This window comes from Oncorhynchus masou, chromosome 30, assembly GCF_036934945.1.
Source record: "Oncorhynchus masou masou isolate Uvic2021 chromosome 30, UVic_Omas_1.1, whole genome shotgun sequence".
In the NCBI taxonomy this organism is placed as follows: domain Eukaryota; kingdom Metazoa; phylum Chordata; class Actinopteri; order Salmoniformes; family Salmonidae; genus Oncorhynchus; species Oncorhynchus masou.
This window is the reverse complement of record NC_088241.1, coordinates 15869083-15890589: the sequence shown is the minus strand read 5'-3', so window position 1 is coordinate 15890589 and position 21507 is coordinate 15869083. Positions and strand designations below refer to the sequence as shown.

General features: G+C 42.2%; 1 pseudogene; it reads left to right on the top strand.

Annotated features, from left to right (window-relative positions):
- Nucleotides 1-1577: 1577 nt before the first annotated feature.
- LOC135522147 (uncharacterized) lies at nucleotides 1578-20181 on the top strand (annotated as a pseudogene).
- The last annotated feature ends 1326 nt before the right edge of the window (nucleotides 20182-21507 follow it).

The following is a 21507-nucleotide window of genomic DNA, read 5'->3' as shown; positions in this document are numbered from 1 at the left end:
AGAAAAATAATTAATGTTCTGCCAAAATGGTTATTCACCTTTGCTAGACAGCCATTTGCAGGTCTTGCCATAGATTTTCAAATAGATTTAAGTCAAAACTGTAACTTGGCCACTGTCTTCTTGGTAAGCAACCCCAGTGTAGATTTGTCCTTATGTATTGGGTTATTGTCCTGCTGAAAGGTGAATTCATCTCTGGGTGTCTGGTGGATAGCATTCTGAACCAGGTTTTCCTCTAGGATTTTGCCTGTGCTTAGCTCCTTTGTTTATTTTTTATCCTGAAAAACTCCCCAGTCCTTAACTACAAGCATACGCATAACATGATGCAGCCACCACTATTAAACCTAGTAAAACCGTTTTAAAGCCTCCATTGGCCTCAATGTGAAATCCCTGGGCGGTTTCCTTCCTCTACAGCAACTGAGTTAGGAAGGACGCCTGTATCTTTGTAGTGACTGGGTGTATCAATACACCATCCAAAGTGTAATTAATAACTTCACCATGCTCAAAGGGATATTCAATGTCTGCTTTTTGTTTTACCCTTCTACCAATAGGGGCCCTTCTTTGCGAGGAATTGGAAAACCTCCCTAGTCTTTGTGGTTGAATCTGTGTTTGATTTTCACTGCTCTACTAAATGACCTTACAGATAATTGTGTTTGTCACAGGGATGAAGTAGTCATTCAAAAATCATGTTAAACACTATTATTGGGTACAGAGTGAGTCCATGCAACTTTTTATTTGACTTGTTAAGGACATTTTTACTCCTGAACTTTAAGCCTGTCATAACAAAGGGGTTGAATACTTATTGACTCTAGACTTTTCAGCTTTTCATTTTATATTTTCAAAAACATCATTCCATTTTAACATTATGGGGGTATTGTGTGTAGGCCAATGACAAAAAAATGCAATTTAATCCATTTTCTATTCCGGCTGTAACACAAAAAAATGTGGATAATGTCGAGGGGTGTGAATACTTTCTGAAGGCACTGTAGCTCGCTAGTCCGCTCTGGAAAGAACAACCTAGCAATCTAGCTTGCTAGCTACAGTAACTGTAGGCAGACTTATGTAGGCTATTGTTGACAATAGGGGCTGTGTTGCAACAGGCTCTGGACTGGCAGGTCTGTCACCTCAAGATAGAATGATGCAGGAGAAAGCCAAGAAAAAAACTGCTGTATATATTCTGTATAACAACTATTGGGGAAGGTAGAACACACACACACACACACATACATACACACACACACTCCAGACCTACTCTCTTTTTCCTGTTTCAGATGGAGTCAGGAGTGTGTGGAAAGTTTGGAGTTTACCACACGCTTCACACTAACATCTGCCCTGTGTTGTGTTTCAGACTGAGGAGTGTATGGACAGTTTGGAGTTTGAGATGGCGGGGAGGTTCTGTCAGTGAGCCTGACAACCTCCTTACCCTGGACCTGCTCGGACACATCCACTCTGAACAGGGAGACACAGAGAGGGCTAAGGAAATATCCTTCAGTGTGTGTGTATGGTTTGATTGCATCTCTGTGTGTGTTGTGCAAACGCACATGCATGTGTGTGTGTTCCTTAACCCCAGCTCTAAGTGTTTCTGCATGCGGTGCAGTTGAGTCCTGATGGTCATAGTAAATACATGTCTCTAGGGCAGATACACACAGGCCAGGAGGCTGTGCAATACTACCTCAAAGGAATACAGATACTACTGTGTATGCTGGAGAAACATGCACAAGCCACAGTGAGTACACACACACACACACACACACACACACACACACACACACACACACACACACACACACACACACACACACACACACACACACACACACACACACACACACACACACACACACACACACACACACACACACACGTATTATGGATCTTGTTGAATGCATGTCTAACACAGAACACTAGGAGGAGCTGTTGCTTCAGTCTGAACACTTCTACTGACTGTCACAAACTGACTGTATCATAAACTGACGGTTACAAACTGTCAGCCAGAGATGCTGAAAACTTCTGCCCCAACCGTCACCGCAGGCAGGAGCAGGAGCTGAGGCAGCAGCCTTCCCACTCCAGGACTCGGGGTCAGAGATCCTGACAGCCAGAGACGTGTGTGTGGCCTACTGTTCTGTGGCAGAGATCTACTTCACTGACCTCTGGTAACACAAAAGTCATATATACATTTTTGTTACCTGAAAGGCCTGTTGTGTATTGAATTTACAGATTTGTGTGTGTGTGTTTGTGTAGTATGGAGGATAGGGCAGGAGATCAGTGTCGAGAGGCCATAGAGAGAGCGCTGACCTATCACCCTGACAACCCAGAGGCTCTACAGCTGATGGCCAGCTACCTGTTCAGTACAGAGAAGAACCAGGTCCACACACACACACACACACACACACACACACACACACTGTATGGCTATAAATCAGAGGATGGTATGTCTCACGCTAAGTTATCATCTTGTTAAAGCAGCGATCAGATTATCAGATTAATCAGATCAGATTAATTAATGTGAGAAAATGGAATCATATGCCATTAATCTGCTGAGCTAGACACACACACATGAATCAGTTTATGACAGATATTAATGCAGAATTAGTTATGAAGCAGATACATTTGGGCACAGGGATCACATCTGACAAAGAGAGGAGGAGGAAAGGTGGGGGGAGAGAGAGCAAAGAAAGTGATAAGGGGAGAGAGAAATATGGTCTATAACTGAACAATCAGAGCATTTGCAATTGCCATACAATTTTATGATAATCTGATAGTCCTAGCACTGCAATGAGACAGGCCTCCAATTCTTCGGCAAGCCTTAATCTTTAGGGAGCAACAATAACAGCTAGATAGTTATTTACTCCTAAATGACTCTTAACATTTCAAAGAGGGGACGAGTTTTGGAATACTGCAGATTTTCTCAAGGTTACTTTTGATAATATCTCCTCCAGCCACCAGATGGCACTGTGGGTCTAACCAGATGGAGTTTTATTTGACAGTTCAGGGGAGCAGATGTCTGATTTTCTGTGTGTGTAGGAGGGGAGGGAGTACCTGATTGTAGTGTGGATGCGTGGCTACCTGCCCTGAAACAGAGTGACGCTCCACCCAGCAGAGAGGACATAGAGGAGGAACACACACAGGTGAGAGACTAACCCCCCACACACACACACACAGGTGAGTCAGACAACCCAGAACATAAAAGCCAAGTCAGAGGGCCAACTTATCGCTCTGTCTGTGTGTGACGTTGTGTGTGTCTGTGTGAGACAGATTCTGTGAGTGATTGCGTGTGTGTCTAATTGGTGTTCCCTTTCCAGAGTGACTTCCCACCGTATGAATCCCGCATCACCACGGCCAAACTCCTCATAGAGGCAGAAGAGTACGAGATAGGAATATATGTGTGTAGGATGAGTTTCCTCTTTGAAAAGGCCAGTGCTCTGTATTCTTTATCTTTGCCAGAGATCATCTTCAATAATAGAGGAGTGGTCTTTACCCAGAGAGCGAGGTAAATGGAGGGAGGAACGGAGATAAGAGGATAGAGGGCTTTAGAAATGATCTGGAGGGAGAGGGGTGGAAAGGTGTGTGTATCTGACACATTGTTTGTCTTCATCCTCCTGCATGTGTCAGCAAGCCGCACACACACACAAACACACACACACACTACAGACTCAGTGCATCTATTGAGGAATCAGACACAATTGAGGAGGAGGAGATGAGGATGAAGATGGCTGTGAGCTTGGAAACATTCACCACGATAACAGCAATATGGAAGCAGTAGATAACTGGAGAACAGGAGATGCCTGACAAGATAACTCAGAGCTAGAATAACAGACTATTTTAGTCTTCTATTGTTAAAAGTTTCTACACAGCCATGGTAAAACCCAGAGGCAAGTCATTAACATTGCAGTTTTCATACAACAACAACACACACATCGGAATCGAATAGGGAATCCGTTGTTAAACAGCGGACAAGAAGCATTTGACCCAAGTAGAGCAGAGAGGGAACAAGGGAGAAAAGACTGTGGTTACAACCAGGGTCAAATATAATTGGCTATGAATGCGGATTTCTCACCCCTGTTCCACCCCTCTGTATACTTCTTTCTCATAACTATGTTCTGCACGTGTTATTTTCCACATTCAAGTTTTTCTTTTACTCTATGTTTTACTCACCCTCTTCTGAACCGTAAACCAATATGATATTTCTGAACAGCTGAAATAAAAACTCAGTGGTGATTTGAACGAACATTCCAAAAATACACTATATATACAAAAGTATGTGGACACCTTCCAATTAGTGGATTTGGCTATATCAGCTACACACGTTGCTGACAGGTGTATGAAATCGAGCACACAGGCATGCAATTTCCATAGACAAACATTGGCAGTACAATCGCCTTACTGAAGAGCTCAGTGACTTTCAACGTGGCACCGTCATAGGATGCCACCTTTCTAACAAGTTCAGCTCTAGGCCCCTTAGTTTCATTGAAGGGAAATGTTAATTCTACAGCATACAATGACATTCTAGAAGATTCTGTGCTTCCAAATTTCTCTTCAGCATGACAATGCCCCTGTGCACAAAGCAAGGTCCATACAGAAATGGTTTGTCGAGATAGGTGTGGAAGAACTTGACTGGCCTGCACAGAGCCCTGACCTCAACCCCATCTAACACCATTGACATGAATTGGAACTCAGACTGCGATCCAGGCCTAATCGCCAACATCAGTGCCCAACCTCAGTAATGCTCTTGTGGTTGAATGGAAGCAAGTCTCTGTAGCAATGTTCCAACATCTAGTGCTAAGCCTTCCCAGAAGAGCTGTTATATCAGCAAAGGGGGGACCAACTCCATATTAATGCCCATGATTTTGGAATGAGATGTTTGACGAGCAGGTGTCCACATACTTTTGGTCATGTAGTTTGTATATATACTGAACAAAAATATAAACGCAACATTCAACAATTTAAAAGATTTTGCTGAGTTACAGTTCATATAAGGAAATCAGTCATTCATCTATGGATTTTACATGACTGGGCAGGTGTGCAGCCATGGGTGGGTCTGGGAGGGTATAGGCCCACCCACTTGGGAGCCATGTAAACCCACTGTAGAGCCAGGCCAAAACATCCAAAATGACATTGGAGGTGGCTTATGGTAGAGAAACTAACATTAAATTATCTGGAAATAGCTCTGGTGGGCATTCCTGCAGTCAGCATGACAATTGCAAAGCTCTGTGGCATTGTGTTGCGTGACAAAACAGCACATTTTAGTGACCTTTTATTGTCCTCAGCACAAGGTGCACCTGTGTTATCATGCTGTTTAATCAGCTTCTTGATATGCCACACCTGCCAGGTTGATGGATTATCTTGACAAAGGATAAAAAGTTCACAAGAAGGATGTAAACAAATTTGTGCACAAAATTCAAGAGAAATAAGCTTTTGTGCTGTGTTGGAATATTTAATGGGATCTTTTATTTCCATCACTACATGTTGCGCTACTATTTTTGTTAAGTGCATATGAAGGCAAGGCCTGTTTGTTTTATCATATATCACAAGTAAGATGCAGTCTACACATTGCATTGGAGCGATGTTAAAGGCCCAGTGCAGTCAAACTGATTTTTCTGTTTTTTATATACACTGGCTTATTAGGTACACCCATCTAGTACTGAGTTGAATCCTCCTTTGTCTCCAGAACAGCCTGAATTATTTGGGGCATGAAGATGTTACTCAATTGGTATCAAGGGACTTGACATTCCCCACACCATTACACCACCACCAGCCAGTACTGTTCACACTAGGCACAATTGGGCCATGGACTCTTCAGTTGTCCAGTGTTGGTGATCAAGTGCCCACTGGTGCCTCTTCTTGTTTTTAGCTGATAGGAGTGGAACCCGGTGTGGTCGTCTGCTGCAATAGCCAATCCATGACAAGGACCTACGAGTTGTGCATTCGGAGATGCCGTTCTGCACACCACGGTTGTACTGCGCCATTATTTGCCTGTTTGTGGCCCGCCTGTTAGCTTGCACGATTCTTGCCATTCTCCTTCAACCTCTCATCAATGAGCTGTTTTCGCCCACAGGACTGCCCCTGAAAGAATGTATTTTTTTATTTTATTTTTGTCGCACCATTCTCTGTAAACCGTAGACACTGTCGTGTGTGAAAAGCCCAGGAGGCTGGCCGTTTCTGAGATCCTGGAACCAGAGTGCCTGGCACAGACCATCAAACCACACTCAATCATTTGCGTCACTCATTTTGCCCATTCTAACGTTCAATCGAACAGTAACTAAATGGCTCAATGCCTGTCTGCGTGCTTTAAATCAAATCAAATCAAATTTTATTTGTCACATACACATGGTTAGCAGATGTTAATGCGAGTGTAGCGAAATGCTTGTGCTTATAGTTCCGACAATGCAGTAATAACCAACAAGTAATCTAACTAACAATTCCTAATCTACTGTCTTATACACAGTGGAAGGGGATAAAGAAAATGTACATAAGGATATATGAATGAGTGATGGTACAGAGCAGACCACAGCCATGTGACTCACTGTCTGTAGGAGTGAACCATTTCACTTTTTTTTGTGAACAGGGTGCACCTAATAAACTGTCCACTAAGTGTATATTTCCACACTGAGGCTGGAAAAATACAGTGAAAATTATCGTAATGCCCTTTTAGTGTAAGAGCTGTTTGAATAGACCGCCTAAAACATCAGCCTGTTTTGGTGGGATGCAGTTTTGGCCTACCTGGTGACATCACCAGGAGGTAAATTAGTTAATAGACCAATAAGAGTTCCAAACCTCGCTGCTAATAACAGCTAGTTTTCAGTTTTCCCCTCCCCACTCAGACCACCCCTAGCTAAGTTCTTGCTTGAAGATTTGCTATTTTCTAAGACGCTATTTCAGTTTGTTTTCAATTAAAATGGTTAAAAATAATCACAGTAAGGTTGTTACCCAGAAATGATTTGATATTGAAGCTTTAAAAAAATAAAATAATTAAATGCTACATTGGACCTTTAGGTAAATTCCAAATGTCAAATGAATCACTTTGTTTTTCACTCATATGACAGGAGGTTACAAAGGTACGGGAGTCTGACTCAACAAACACTAATAAAGACACTACAAACACACACAAGCATGCTCACGGCTACACATAGACACATAGAGAGAGAGTTATAAATGAGCTACTCCCAGGAGGGCGGTTTCTAACTGGTCCTGAAGCAAAGGGGACAACACGTTTCGTGTGTATATTTGTTGTTGCTGTTGAGTAATCTGCAGGCAATGTTGCTGAACAGAACCATTCTACAAGAGTGCAGAGCATGGATAGGGACAAGACAAATGACTACAATAGTCAGGAGAGCTGTCTCTCTTACACACACACACACACACACACACACACTGTTTCAGAGACAGAGATGCAGGAACACCAAAGCAACTGAATGACAATCGGTGTATTTCAACTAAGTGAATAATGCAGGAGGTACATGTATATAAAGACCATATAAACAGGTAAAAGTCCTCAGCAATTCACACAGGAATAATATTTTGTCCTTACAAGAGGTTGTGTCATGACAACCAGTCTTAGAGTTGAGTTGTTGTCGTCGTCATGGGTTGTTGTCAGGGGAATGTCTGTTGTGAGTTGATGTCTGTTTTCTAGTAAGCTGTTGTTACTCAGTGGTTGGCTCCTTGGAGGTCTGGAACTAACACAGATAGTTGAGTGTTTAACTACATTGGCTAAATAGTTTGATCAACCTCCACTCTAATACAAAACATGTACTCTGTAGATCATCAGGAATGAGATGTTGATTTCCCTCTAATCAGAATGTGTTAATTAATCAAACGTAATACCACTCAGCAGGTAATCAGCGCCTCAGTTAATTAACACACACACCCTTTGTCTCTCGCATACACAAGTGATGATAAAAAGTGTAAGAGGGAAGAAGAAAACGGGACAGGTGAACTCTTTGAAGAGATGCGTGAGATCATAAACACTGGGGAGCGGTAAGGTGAACTAGTCTGGAATCATCAGGACAGGAGGGCGTGGACTGGTGATCAATCAAGACTAGAACTATTGACCATGACCAGTTCTGTATTGGTTGTTGAGTTCGAGGAGTATTGGAAAGGAGCGATATTGACTGATTATTGATAGTAATCACGAGATGAGCTTCGTTGTGTATTGATGACTGTGTAAGCTGTCCTGTTGCTATTGACGACCGTGTCGACGGATCACTGGGTTCTGAGAGTCTAATCAGACTCGCTGATCACATCCATTGATTAGGGCAGCAGAAAGAGCGAGATGTGTGTGACAGGAAACACCTCGCTCGCTCTGCCTCCACACACATAGCCACTCAGGCTAGGAGCAGGATGTGCTTGATGTATAATGAACAACAGAAATTATGGTTTGTGTGTTTTTTAATGACTTCTCTCTGACAACAGTAGATGTGTTGGAGGGTCTACTAGAGGAAGATGATGAGGTGGTGCAGGTGAGTCATGATGTCATTTTTTTTTTTGTGTGTGTGATTTTATATATATTTTTCTTTACACAATACAAACATCCACACACAAATGATAGCATACAGGCACACACAAACATCAACAACATCACCCCTGCCCAGGCCCACCTGCTCACACCCCCGTCTCCAGCACCCGCATCACTTTCTCTGGCCTCTACTGCACCATTTTGTTTCTCTCCGTCGCCTACATACTTTAAACGTTTTTTCAAGATGATTGAGAAAAGGATTGTCCAACCAATTGGGTATCTCACTGCACCCTCATATGCCAAGTCTTGAAATACAGTATGCAGGCAGACTGATTAAAAGTTAATTTACATGAATCCTTCTGACACCCAACTTTCTAACTCTCCCCATAACTTTTGGACTTCACCATTCCCAGAAGGCATGGATTATTGCGTCATTATTAGTTTTACACTTAAGACGTGACTCTGCCGTTGTGGTGTAGAATTTATACATTTTGTCTCTTTAGTTTATACTGGGTTAAGCGTACATTTTCATGCACTGTAATTCTGTTAGTTATGTTCCAACATTCCCTCGATCTTGTGCCAATATCAGTTATTTTTAAGTCTTGGTTCCAATAGTTTCGTTTTGTTCTTTTTTCTAAGAGATTGTCCGTTGATTATGGTCTCTGCAAGGTTTTGTATACTTAACCTGTCATATGAATATCCTTTTCTGACTCAAATGGGATTCCCTCAAGATTGCTCTGATGTCTAAAATATTTTAAATAAACATTTCTTGATATAACTTTTAAGTTACATGCATTTGAAAATATCTACATTGGTCAGTTCAAAATTGCTTTTTAATTCTGTCATGGAAATACATTTATTTCCTATTACCGTCATTTACAGTTTCTATGCCTTTTAGTTTTCAATGTGGACCATTTTATCTGTGAATTCTGAAAAGCTATCCAAGGATTGTTCCATAGGGTTGTGTTTTTAGGGAGTGATATTGGTTCTTGTAGAATATGTTACATTTTCTTCCACTGTTATAGTGTTCTTAAGTAACATTTTCTTTCACTGTTATAGTGTTCTGAAGTTACATTTTCTTCCACTGTTATAGTGTTCTGAAGTTACATTTTCTTTCTCACTGTTATAGTGTTCTGAAGTTACATTTTCTTTCACTGTTATAGTGTTCTGAAGATACATTTTCTTCCACTGTTATAGTGTTCTGAAGTTACATTTTCTTTCACTGTTATAGTGTTCTGAAGTTACATTTTCTTTCACTGTTATAGTGTTCTAAAGATACATTTTCTTCCACTGTTATAGTGTTCTGAAGTTACATTTTCTTATTACATTTTCTTCCACTGTTATAGTGTTCTGAAGTTACATTTTCTTTCACTGTTATAGTGTTCTGAAGTTACATTTTCTTCCACTGTTATAGTGTTCTTAACTATGAAGTTGTTCATGTTTTTACCTTTATCCTTTGAAAATAGACACTGAAAAAATTCTGGGGTAGTTTTATTTTCTGTGTGTGAAGTGAGCAGGACACACACCTCCAGCCTCTGTTCAGTTCTCTGCTCCAGAGCCATATTGGTATTCTTTGCAGGGTGTGTGTGTGTGTGTGTGTGTGTGTGTGTGTGTGTGTGTGTGTGTGTGTGTGTGTGTGTGTGTGTGTGTGTGTGTGTGTGTGTGTGTGTGTGTGTGACGATCTCACTGCAGTGTGCTCATTCTTTCTCACCCTTCCACCTACACACCTCAGCTGACAGATTGAGAGCAGTCACTTGCTGAACCTTTGAACTCATTCAGGAGACACCTGCTCTAAGCAGAAACACGCACACACACACATAATATATATATATTATATATTTATTTTTATATATACACACACACACAGTTTGAACTCCTATCAATATACAGTAAAGCGTATGTTTTGTCAGTCGCACCATCAGAATAACCTGTACAACACAACTGGAAATGACGATGACACAGCCTACTCTAAACCCTCTATCCACAACTCAAACTGTATTTGTGCTAACCATTCTTTTTGATAAGTCACCCACCTCGGTAGCTCATGCATTGTTAATGGACCCAAACAGCTTCCACTAGTCAAGGTGGTGGCACGTAACTCGCTGTACAAAGTAGTACTTTGTCAACAATAGAATTCTGACTTAGACATCTTTACATGGACCTTGTTAAAACTACAAATACTCTCTAGAACTAGATGGTATCTGTGACTGTTGTCTCGTCCAAGAGGACTGATTGACACCTACTTACTGTAGACTTATCATTAAGAGAATAACGTGTGGGTGTTGAGTGGATTCTCTGATGTTCTTAATTAGCTGGCTCGTTCGTTTGCTGAGACGAGTGGTGTGTGTGTGTGCTCATGAAGTGTGTGTGTGTGCTTAGTTTAATACATCCATAAATACGAGCAAAACAGACTATATTTCATAAACACTTTCAAAGAGACTTATTCTAATGAAAGTTCTTTTGAAGAAGCAAAGACATTCTGATTGAAGTAGCAACCCAGATCTAGACACACACACACATGCACACACAGGTCAGTGCGTGTATTCAAAAGTTCTGAAACCGCTATGCTCAACTTAAGTTACGGAGTTGCAGATCAGGTCATGAAGAGGATGCTTCTAATAATTGTATCATCATTCAAAAGGCATAAAGTTATGTTCAGCCTTCAAGCCTCTTGTCTTCATGAGTGTGTGCGTGCATGTAATGGGTCTACTGATAGAGGTGGAGGTCGCTGATGTTTTCTGCTGTAAAATGAATAGTAAATGATGGGAATGTTAATGTCCTGCTTCTGCAAGAAGTGTTGGTGGCTGATCCTCAGATGAGAAACACACCCTCACACACGTTTCTGAAGTACAAGTGTGCTGTGTGTTGTAGGTGGAAGGATGAGGGTAAACTATGTAGGGTGTGTTTTAATGTAGGTGTGTACAGTATTGGTATGAGGGAGAGAGAATATAGCAGGTAGTTGAGAGGTGAGAAAGAATGCAATGTGTGTAGCTGTGTTTTGTCCTTTAGTCTGTAAGTGGGGTGTGTGTGTGTGTGTGACAGCGCTGTCAGATTGATGCATGGAGACGAAAGTTTGCGAAGACACAGTGAAGCGGCACAGGCCCAGCTCGTTACCATAGTGGCAGCTCATGAGGATGCCGTGAGCATTTCAATAAGTGCCTCCGGTGTGTGCGCGTGTGTAAAGCCTGTTTGTCACAGTTCCAGGTACAGATTTCACGCAGGCTAGACCGTTAAATGTGTTTTTCCCTGTCACAGCTGAGCTCACTTAATAAAATACACATTTCTCTCTCTCTCTCACAGGTGTGGTATCTCTCAGGCTGGCTGTGTTACCTGCACATGGAGAGAACAAGGGAGGAGAGAGAAGAGAGCGATGAGGAGAGAACAAGGGAGGAGAGAGAAGATCGGGAGGAGTGTGAAGCGTTGAAGGAGGCAGCCAGATCTTACCTGTCCAAAGCCAAGAAGGTACACACTGATGAGGCCATGTATTGATGTCAGCCTGTTTGGTCAATATTGTACTGTCAGCTTGTACAGTCAGTAATACACATGTATGATACAGAGCTTCACTGCTGGCAGTGAATCTGAAATGTTAACCCTATCTTAATTTAGAATTTTGTTACACTCTATATGGAGAGCCCTATGAGGTGTGTGTCCACGAATAGTAAACAAACAAAAGGGGTTTAGGGTTAAGGTTAGAATTACTTTTAGGAGCTAGGGTTAATTTTTAGGGTTAAGGTTCAGTTTTGGGGTTAAGGTTAGAGAAATAGGATTTTGAATGGGGCTGAATTGTGTGTCCCCACAAGGTTAGTTATGCGCGGGTCAGCTGTTTGTTCAACCCCTCCGCAATTGGTAATAAGCCATCCACAACCGCCAAATTATGTGACAAAGTGGAAATCTGAGGCTTGCATCTGACTGCTTATATAGAAAATGTCCTGTACAGTCAGAGATGCTGGAACAATCTTTTAACTGGGGGTGCAGGATTTATTTTTAGGTGGGCATATGTTTCTGCTTTCTGACATTTTGTTAGACTATTTGTTACTCAACTTGTCTATAATTAGATGCATGCAGCTTTTGTCATTTACTTGTTGCATTAGAAAACAAAATAAACCCTTGCTCAACAGAAAAGATGTATGTATACATCGATATAATTAATGCTTCAATCTAGTTGACATCGGTAAAGTTCTCTTTCATCTATTTCTCTGCGCAGAAATAACCCCCAAATATGGGAACGATTTTCTGTGCAAAATGTCCAAATTACCAACATTTTACCCGTTTTAATTAGGGATGCAACAGTACAGTGGGCCCACGGTTCGGTATGTATCACAGTTTGTGGGGTATGGTTTCGGTGTCTTTATTTTTAAGAAAAGTGTGCGCTTGTATGACTCATAAAGGGGACTAGTTGGCAACACGTCGCTCTTCATCTCCCAATCCAGTACATAGTGAACCGTCACAGTGAGGTAGCTTCCAGTACACAGTGAGGTAGCTTTGAGTTGCTCTGGAGGTCCAACTATCAGTGGCGAGAGCTAGATAGGGTGTCTGTGTCAATTCGTTTTCAATTTCTCTCCGTGATGTTTCATAGAGTTTGGGAATTACTTCGCTGCTGAAATGTGTGCGGGAGGGGACATTGTAACGCGGTAAAAAAAAAAAACAAAAAAACGTTTCATCAAATGACGAAATCCAGAGTCAGTAACCACCGAATTGGGCTGCTTGCTACTTGCTCCAGCTCCACCTGCTAGGGATAGGGCCGAGTGATGGCGACGTAAATGACACATCATGTTAGAAGTGTTTCCACTGGAGTAGCCGACAGTGGCAAAGCAATGCTTGCAGACTGTACTTTGTTTTTTTTACGGTCTTCTTACCCTCATCATCGTATTGAACGCTGAATCCAAAATGTTCCCACACAGCGGATTTGAAAGACGGCATTGCTTCTCTCTGTCTTGCTATTGTCACGTTGGAGCTGAGAGAATATTATTTTTAGTTTCCATTCTCTTCATTGGGCCCCATTAGGGAGGTTTCCTACTGTCATTGCAAATCGTCCATTGGTTGTTTAAGGGGAGGGGGTTGCTGTCACTGCGGTTGCCACATTTTGAGACCTTGCTGTGGAGTAAAGTTTGTCAGCCCCCTAACGGCCACAAACTGCGCGTCTGGTTTGGTGGATCTGAATGTACAATGTGCGTGTAGTCTGCAGCCCAATAAGCAAATTTAGGAAATTATAAGAAAATTACATTCATACCGTAATTCCGCGGTTCACGTGTGTGTATTGAGCCGTAGGGGGCGTACCGAACGGTTCGATAACATACTGTGTACCCTTGCATCCCTAGTTTTAAGGGAGTTAAAAGCTGTGAAAACGACCCAACATGTTTCTGATAAGATTCAATTTGAGCTTGGATGCATATTTTATGTGGTTGAAATACTATCAGCTTTTTCGATGCTGATAAAGTTAGGACCTTCACGGGCGGTCCCGAACCGCGCATTCATTCTCTCAAGATAAATAAATAATATTTATCCACTGCTCTTTCCAAGTCAATTTACATTTGGTGTATAATAACCACTTAATTCTGCAGGAGTTAATATGAAGACTATGCGAGAGGTTAAAGACCCACAGTTAATGTCCAGATTTCAGTTCCTATTTCAGGAGACACCTGAAACCCCACCTCTTCAAGGAATACCTAGGATAGGATAAAGTAATCCTTCTCATCCCCCCCCCCCTTAAATGATTTAGATGCACTATTGTAAAGTGGCTGTTCCACTGGATGTCAGAAGGTGAATTCACCAATTTGTAAGTCGCTCTGGATAAGAGCGTCTGCTAAATGACTTAAATGTAAATGTAAATTTAACCCATCTGAACAGTACAGGTCCCTTGACATATTTGAAGTCCCAGTCTTGTGACTGTCAAATTTGTATAGCTCCTCACAACCATCACACATCATTTTTCCCATATATTACTTTTCTGGTCCTCCCATCTCTTTATTTTAAACTCCATTTTGAAGCTTTTCTCTTATTAAATTATACTCCGACATTGTCCTTTTTGCCTCAGTGGACCGGCGTAAAAGTTTCTGCCAGTGTTCCCAAAAGCATTTGGCAATTGCTGTGTATTTGGCGCCTTTACAGTTAGGCCCTGAAGCTTAGGCTTACGCACTGACTTCAGATACAAATAATTAAAGGGAAACCCCAATGTAACCTATAGCTATGATTTGCACAATAATTATACATTTATGGATTTTTCTCTTTATTCAACCCGCCCGCCTGCCACCCACCCTGAATCCACACAATATTTCATGACCATAAACCTGCCCACCCCACAGATATAACCACGGGGACTGCGGGTTAGTTTCAACCCGGGCATCACAAGTGTGTGTATGAGAGTCTTCCATCGTAACAGACCAGTGTTTGTGAGCGTGGTGTTAATTATTAAAGTGTTCAGTCTCAAAGTTAGTCAGAAACACTGAACATGTTATTGAGGCCTACTACACACTGGCTTGTTTAGACACAAGTCCACTTCTAGCATACTTAATTATGTTGTTAGCACTGTTTGTGTGAGTGTGAATATTTAATTACATTTGTGCATGTATGTGTCTGTGCACATTTGATTCTGTTCATTAGAAATATCTCCATTATTCATTTCCCCTCTGATGAATGTGCTTCGCCACATTACTTCTAAAGAGACAGACCCTGTTTCTCTTCGGCTCCCTCTCATGGAAGTTTACAAGGGGGTTGGATGATGGTTGACCTTGACACCCCTCCAACCATCCCTCAACCCCTCTTAGAGAGAAGAGGATCTGTAAACTCATAGCCCCTTATAAAGCCACAAATAGCTGTATGCAATTTGTATGTTTGTCATAGGACACAGGCATGAACACCATGCGCGCGCACACACACACACACACACACACACACACACACACACACACACACACACACACACACACACACACACACACACACACACACACACACACACACACACACACACACACACACACACACACACACAGGTAGTGGTGTGAACAGTACATGTCTTTGGCAATTTATCTCTCACTAGGGGAGTCGTACACACATGTGTGCACACACCAGGGCTTCTGTTAGCTGACAATAGCCAGCTTTTGGCGTAAAATATATATTTTAAGCCTTTTAAATAAAACTGTTCAGGAGAAGAAAAAGAATCCCATGGTAAAATATTGCTTTTTTGAAATACCAGTCGATGTAAACACATTTGACCACTCATGCTTAACGGTCTATAGGTTAATTTGCATAATTTAGTGGAATTAAATTGGCGCGCGCGTGTACTTTCGTTAGCTTAGTATACAGACACAGAACCTATGAGAGGAAAATCTGTTAGACAGCGCGGGAGCTACTGCTACAGCTTCTCAAACAGGTCATTCGTTGCTCCTGGAGTTAAAGGTGTTTTTATAAGCCCAATAATTCTAAAACTATTCTAAATCCACAATTTAAAAAGAGCTAGGACTACTATTTTTATTTGTCAACTGGTAGGCCTAATTGAAGCGAGCTTTCTATTCGCCATTCAAGTGCATGTAGGCAACTTTAGGCAGGCTTCAGCGTGTCACACATCACTTTACAATGTGCTGGAAGCAGTATGCATTTTAAAAACATACTTCATTGTTTGGAACCTGAACATTTTACTTCTCATATGATGAGGCATGTCTTACCGCGCTTCAAAGTAAAAACCGACCATTGAAACGTGGAGGCAATTATTTATTTCATTTACCAGTAGCCAAAGGCACAATCATAGTCATATTAGCAATCCGTGGTAGTTGTTGCATCTTTAGATCTCCCATCTTTCTAAATTTAAAATGTATATTTTTCATCTCTTGTTACATGAAACCACTCGTGTGCGTTTGACAACAGTGTCTACCGCTAATTGCATTATGGAGCATACATTCGCGAGTAGCCTTGTGCACATTGCTGCGCTTATAATGTGAAGAATTAATAGTTTATCAACATTCTGATCTGTTGCATCAGCCTCATTGCTTATACATATTTTTTTTAATGTAGCCTAGGCCTACTGGTTGTATGAATTTGGGATATATTGTCCCACAACTGTCCCAGAGTCTGTTTGGATTAGGCTATTTCTTTCTCAACAAGCTGACCAATAGAATAGGTCAACTTTTTCCACTAAGGGGGACAGTAGATGGACATAGGCTAGTGATTTCTCTGTTACTCGTCTTGTTGGCTGAGGAAAGGTATATGTGGCAGTTATTCTAACATCTTCAAATTGCTCTTCGGAATTAGATAAGGATGCACATCGTTGCATCCTCGACTTGCATGTTCTGAGTAACCATTATCTAAATGTGAGTTCTGTCATTCTGAGCACCATGGGTTGACGCCCTAATCAGGTTGCGCACCCAATGCATATAGGTCTGGTAAATCTCTCAAATGTCCGTTAAATTAAAATGCTGCTGGTTAAATGTCCGGCGCCACATTTTCCTAACAAAAACCCTGACACACACACTATTAACACTTCACTCCTGGAGTTCACTCACGCTTTTCAGCCACAGCATTAAAATTACATCACACACACACCCTCCAAGCCATCCATACCCTAAGGGATCGCCTCATCAAAGAGTAAAACGCTTGACCTCCACTTGCTCCTTCCCACACACACTCATTTATATATTCACACACACACACACACACACACACACACACACACACACACACACACACACACACACACACACACACACACACACACACACACACACACACACACACACACACACACATACATACTCTTTTACTCCACACACACAAGGCTGCCTCTCTCTGATGTTTTTACTATTGATTTCACCTCCTCTGCTGTTAACCATACCACACCATCCCTCAGCCCTATACTCCCCTACACTCCACCTCTCACATCATTCCCTACCCTGCTCTCCTCATCTCCTGAGAGTGTGTGTGTGGGTGTGTGTTTCTAGGTTGGAGTTTGAGCAGTGATCTGTCACACAGACAGGAAGGTCACTTGTGGAGCAGAGAGAGAAGGCGGGTCGAGAAGGTGAAGAAAGAGGGATGAAGAAAGTAGCGTGGGTCAGGAGGAAAAGAGAGCGGGTGAAGGATGGAGGGAGTGGAGACACAGCAGGAGAGATTTGTAGGAAGTTTGAGAGGAGCTGAGATAGGAGAGTGGGATTGTGATTTAGAGGGAGGCGAGGAGAAAGTCCTTGATCTCTATTAGATTCACCCAAAGAAAGAAAGAAAGTCTATCATTCATTTTGCGTCAAGGGCACATCGGCTCTCACTTAAACAATTTCTGCTGCTCTTTTTATGAGATGTGTGCCATTTATTGTATGTACACTTAATCACCCTGAACCTCAAGGAAAGCGATAGGGATCTGGAGCGTGAGGAGAGAAAGAGGAAGGAGAGCGAGAGGGATCTGGAGCGTGGGGAGAGAAAGAGGAAGGAGAGCGAGAGGGATCTGGAGCGTGGGGAGAGAAAGAGGAAGGAGAGCGATAGGGATCTGGAGCGTGGGGAGAGAAAGAGGAAGGAGAGCGAGAGGGATCTGGAGCGTGGGGAGAGAAAGACGAAGGAGAGCGAGAGGGATCTGGAGCGTGGGGAGAGAAAGACGAAGGAGAGCGATAGGGATCTGGAGCGTGGGGAGAGAAAGAGGAAGGAGAGCGATAGGGATCTGGAGCGTGGGGAGAGAAAGAGGAAGGAGAGCGAGAGGGATCTGGAGCGTGGGGAGAGAAAGACGAAGGAGAGTGAGGAGAGAAAGAGGAAGGAGAGTGAGAGGGATCTGGAGCGTGGAGAGAGAAAGACGAAGGAGAGTGAGGAGAGAAAGAGGAAGGAGAGTGAGAGGGATCTGGAGCGTGGAGAGAGAAAGGAAGGAGAGTGAGATGGATCTGGAGCGTGGGGAGAGAAAGAGGAAGGAGAGTGAGAGGGTGAGATAATTAAAGGGTTAATTTCCCTCCTCTCTCTTCATAGGTCAACACCCTCACCCCCTGTCACAACGGCTTAAGAAAGACGTGTCATTGGGTGTGTGTACGTGTAGCAGTGGCCAGATGTGCCTCAGACTCCAGGCTTTGAGGGAAAGCTTCTTGGATTAGACCAGAGAACCTGCTGACCCGTGATGCACATACACAGACCAGCTGACCAGTGAAAGAGAGAGACAGAAACACATACACACCACACAGAGCAGCCAACCTGTGAAAGAGGGAGACACAAACACACTCTCACATACACAGAGCAGCCAACCTGTGAAAGAAGGGAGAGAAACTTGCATTACTCTAAATGAGAAATGTGTTTAATTGATTGTGTGGCTTTGCTGAGCTCAGCACTCTTCTCTAATGTATAACACTGTTTATTTAACTAACGGCTATCGCAATGAAAAATGATACTATACTGGCAGATGCGTTCCTCTTTATAAATGAGCATTCCATAAACATCACAGCTTATGTTGAATAAGTACATTTTATTGATATGCCATGCTACTCAATTGATCAGCTTGAAAATGAAGGACATCAACTGTCTCCAAATGAGCTCCTAAGGGGCCAAGCGTCTGCTTGGAGACTGTACGTACGCACACACGCATGCACGTACACACACACAAACTATTTTGGCAGGGTTACACTGTAAGTGTGAAGGTGATCTGTTCCTGCTGCTGTTTGTACTTTGTGTGCATGTGCGTGCGTGCTTGGATGAGACAGAATAATGCAGTTCAGCCCAGATTCTCAGACCTGCTTATCTCCCTCACTAGAGGAGAAGTTGTTTCGAGCAAAAGGAATGAATCAGTGTGTGTGTGGTGGGTTCCGTTCTGTTATCAGTCCAGTGCTTCCACTCAGGCAGAGAGTTTTATACACCAGGAAATCTACTCGTCCCCTCTACAATAGGCTTTTGTAATGGTCCTGCTTCACAGCACATTTCACTGAGATAACAACAGCAATACTGTGTATGAGAGAGAGAGCAGAGAAAAATCCTATCTACTTTCCTTGTTCTGCTGAGTCCAATACACTAGGAAAGAGGCATTTTTAACAATAAGTCGTGGTGGAAATGTGCATGTATGTAACAAACGGTCTCTCTCTCTCTCCAGCTATACGTGAAGTTGCGCTGTGACGACGGACCCATACTGGAGCACATGGAGCAGCTCCTGGTGGAACTGGGGGGTGAGACAGAGGGGGAGGAGGAGACAGACCCTGCACTGGATGAAGACTTTGAGCTCTCCAGTGATGATGAGGAAGAGGATACCATGGAACATTGACCTCACCCCTCTCTACCAGTGATGTAGTGGTAAAACAGTGTGTTGGTAACGCTGTGAGACTTTCGCTGTGAATAAAGTAATGCTCTCCATGTTTCCAATGTCTTTTTCTGCGACAGGTGCATAAATAAAATAACAAAGTGGGTAAACAGCGTTTAGACTGCGTACCACTCTCTACTTTTATAGTACACTAATAACTCAGACATTAAATAAAGGTCAAGTTTATAGAGATGTAGTTTACTAAGACCTCTTACCTATCACTTTACACCTTACAAACTAGACCAGATGCAACACTTTGTTGGAAAGCAGCAGAGTTGCGAGTGCGACAGTCAATGGGCCCTTGAGTATTCTCTGAATCTCTCTCTAGATATTGTCTGTAGCGTGTTCTCAGAAGTGCCTTTCTGCTGTTCAACCCTGAGTTTCCCAGAATCATATGACCTCTCTCTCTCTGTCATATTAGTGCTGAATTGTGTTCTGTATTAGAAAAGAGTGATTGACATGTCGACTCAAGCTTTGTTTCCATTGTCCTGGAATGAACCAGATAAAAAAACAACTTCAATGCTGTTTATTTTCTGTATTTTTCTCCTCTCAATCTGATACCTTTTGGGATACATGTTCTAATAATGAGGTGAATGTTTGCTTCCCTTCATGACCCAGGCTCACTTTAGAAAGAGATTCCAATCGGAATGTGACCTGCTAAAAGAACTAATACAGAACAGATTCTGTAGGATTGTGGAGTTCATGAGGAGTGAGCATTGAGAGATGGATTAAGTTTCAATGTCACATGCACAAGTAGAGTGAAATATCTTTCTTGCAAGCGCCAACACCAACAATGCAGTAATCAATAACGTAGAATTAAAGCACACAAGATATGACAAATATATTACACAGGGCCAGTTCCAGTACCATATTTACAATGTGCAGGGATACTGGATCGATAGGGGTATGGTAACTAGGCATCAGGATATATGATAAACAGTAGCAGCAGCGTATATGATGATTGTATGTGAGAGGGTGTGTGTGTGTGTCTAGTCCGTATAAATGTTTGTGAGCAAATTATGGAATGGGTGTGTACTGTAAGTGTGTAGGGCCCTGTGAGTGTGCAACTCTCAACTCTGATAGTCTATGTAGTCATTTTGTTAGCTATTTAGTTTGCTAACAGAAGGGAGAGAGGAATGACAGATGAAGAGCGAGGAGAGTGAGTGTTGTGTGTGTGTACAACACTCACCTCTCAATGTTTCTCAAGGACCATTAAGGCTTTATAGAAGCAGAATGTAGGAAGAGAGGGTTGAGCCAGGTGAGTGTTTAAGAGTACACTCTTTGAAAAAAGGGTTATTCGGGTTGTCCCCATAGGAGAACCTTTTTTGGTTCCAGAATGCTTTTGGGGTCCGGGTAATTCATCTTAACAGAACATGCAACTCATGTAAAGCAGCCAATAAAATTTCATTTTCAAACATTTGCTAAATGCAATTTATAGGAAAACACCATTCTAAACAGTGCAAATGATGCGTGTGGTTCCATATCAAATGAAAGTGTCGCCATATGCAGATTAGGAGATGCTAAAGCATGTGGAGCGAAATTCTTATGTTTTTAGAGCCATAAGTGCGGTAAGTGTCCAACAGTACAATACTGAAACACAAATAAGAAACAAAAGAAAAATTAAGAAAGCTGACCAGAATGAGCAATGTCAGAGTCCGCAATATAAATACATGGTGTGTATAGACAGCATGGACAATATATACGTAGGAAAAGGTATGTACAGCAGTAGTTATACAGGATGAACTATGTCAAGAATACAGTATGTGTACTGTCGGAAGTTTACATACACCTTAGCCAAATACATTTAAACTCAGTT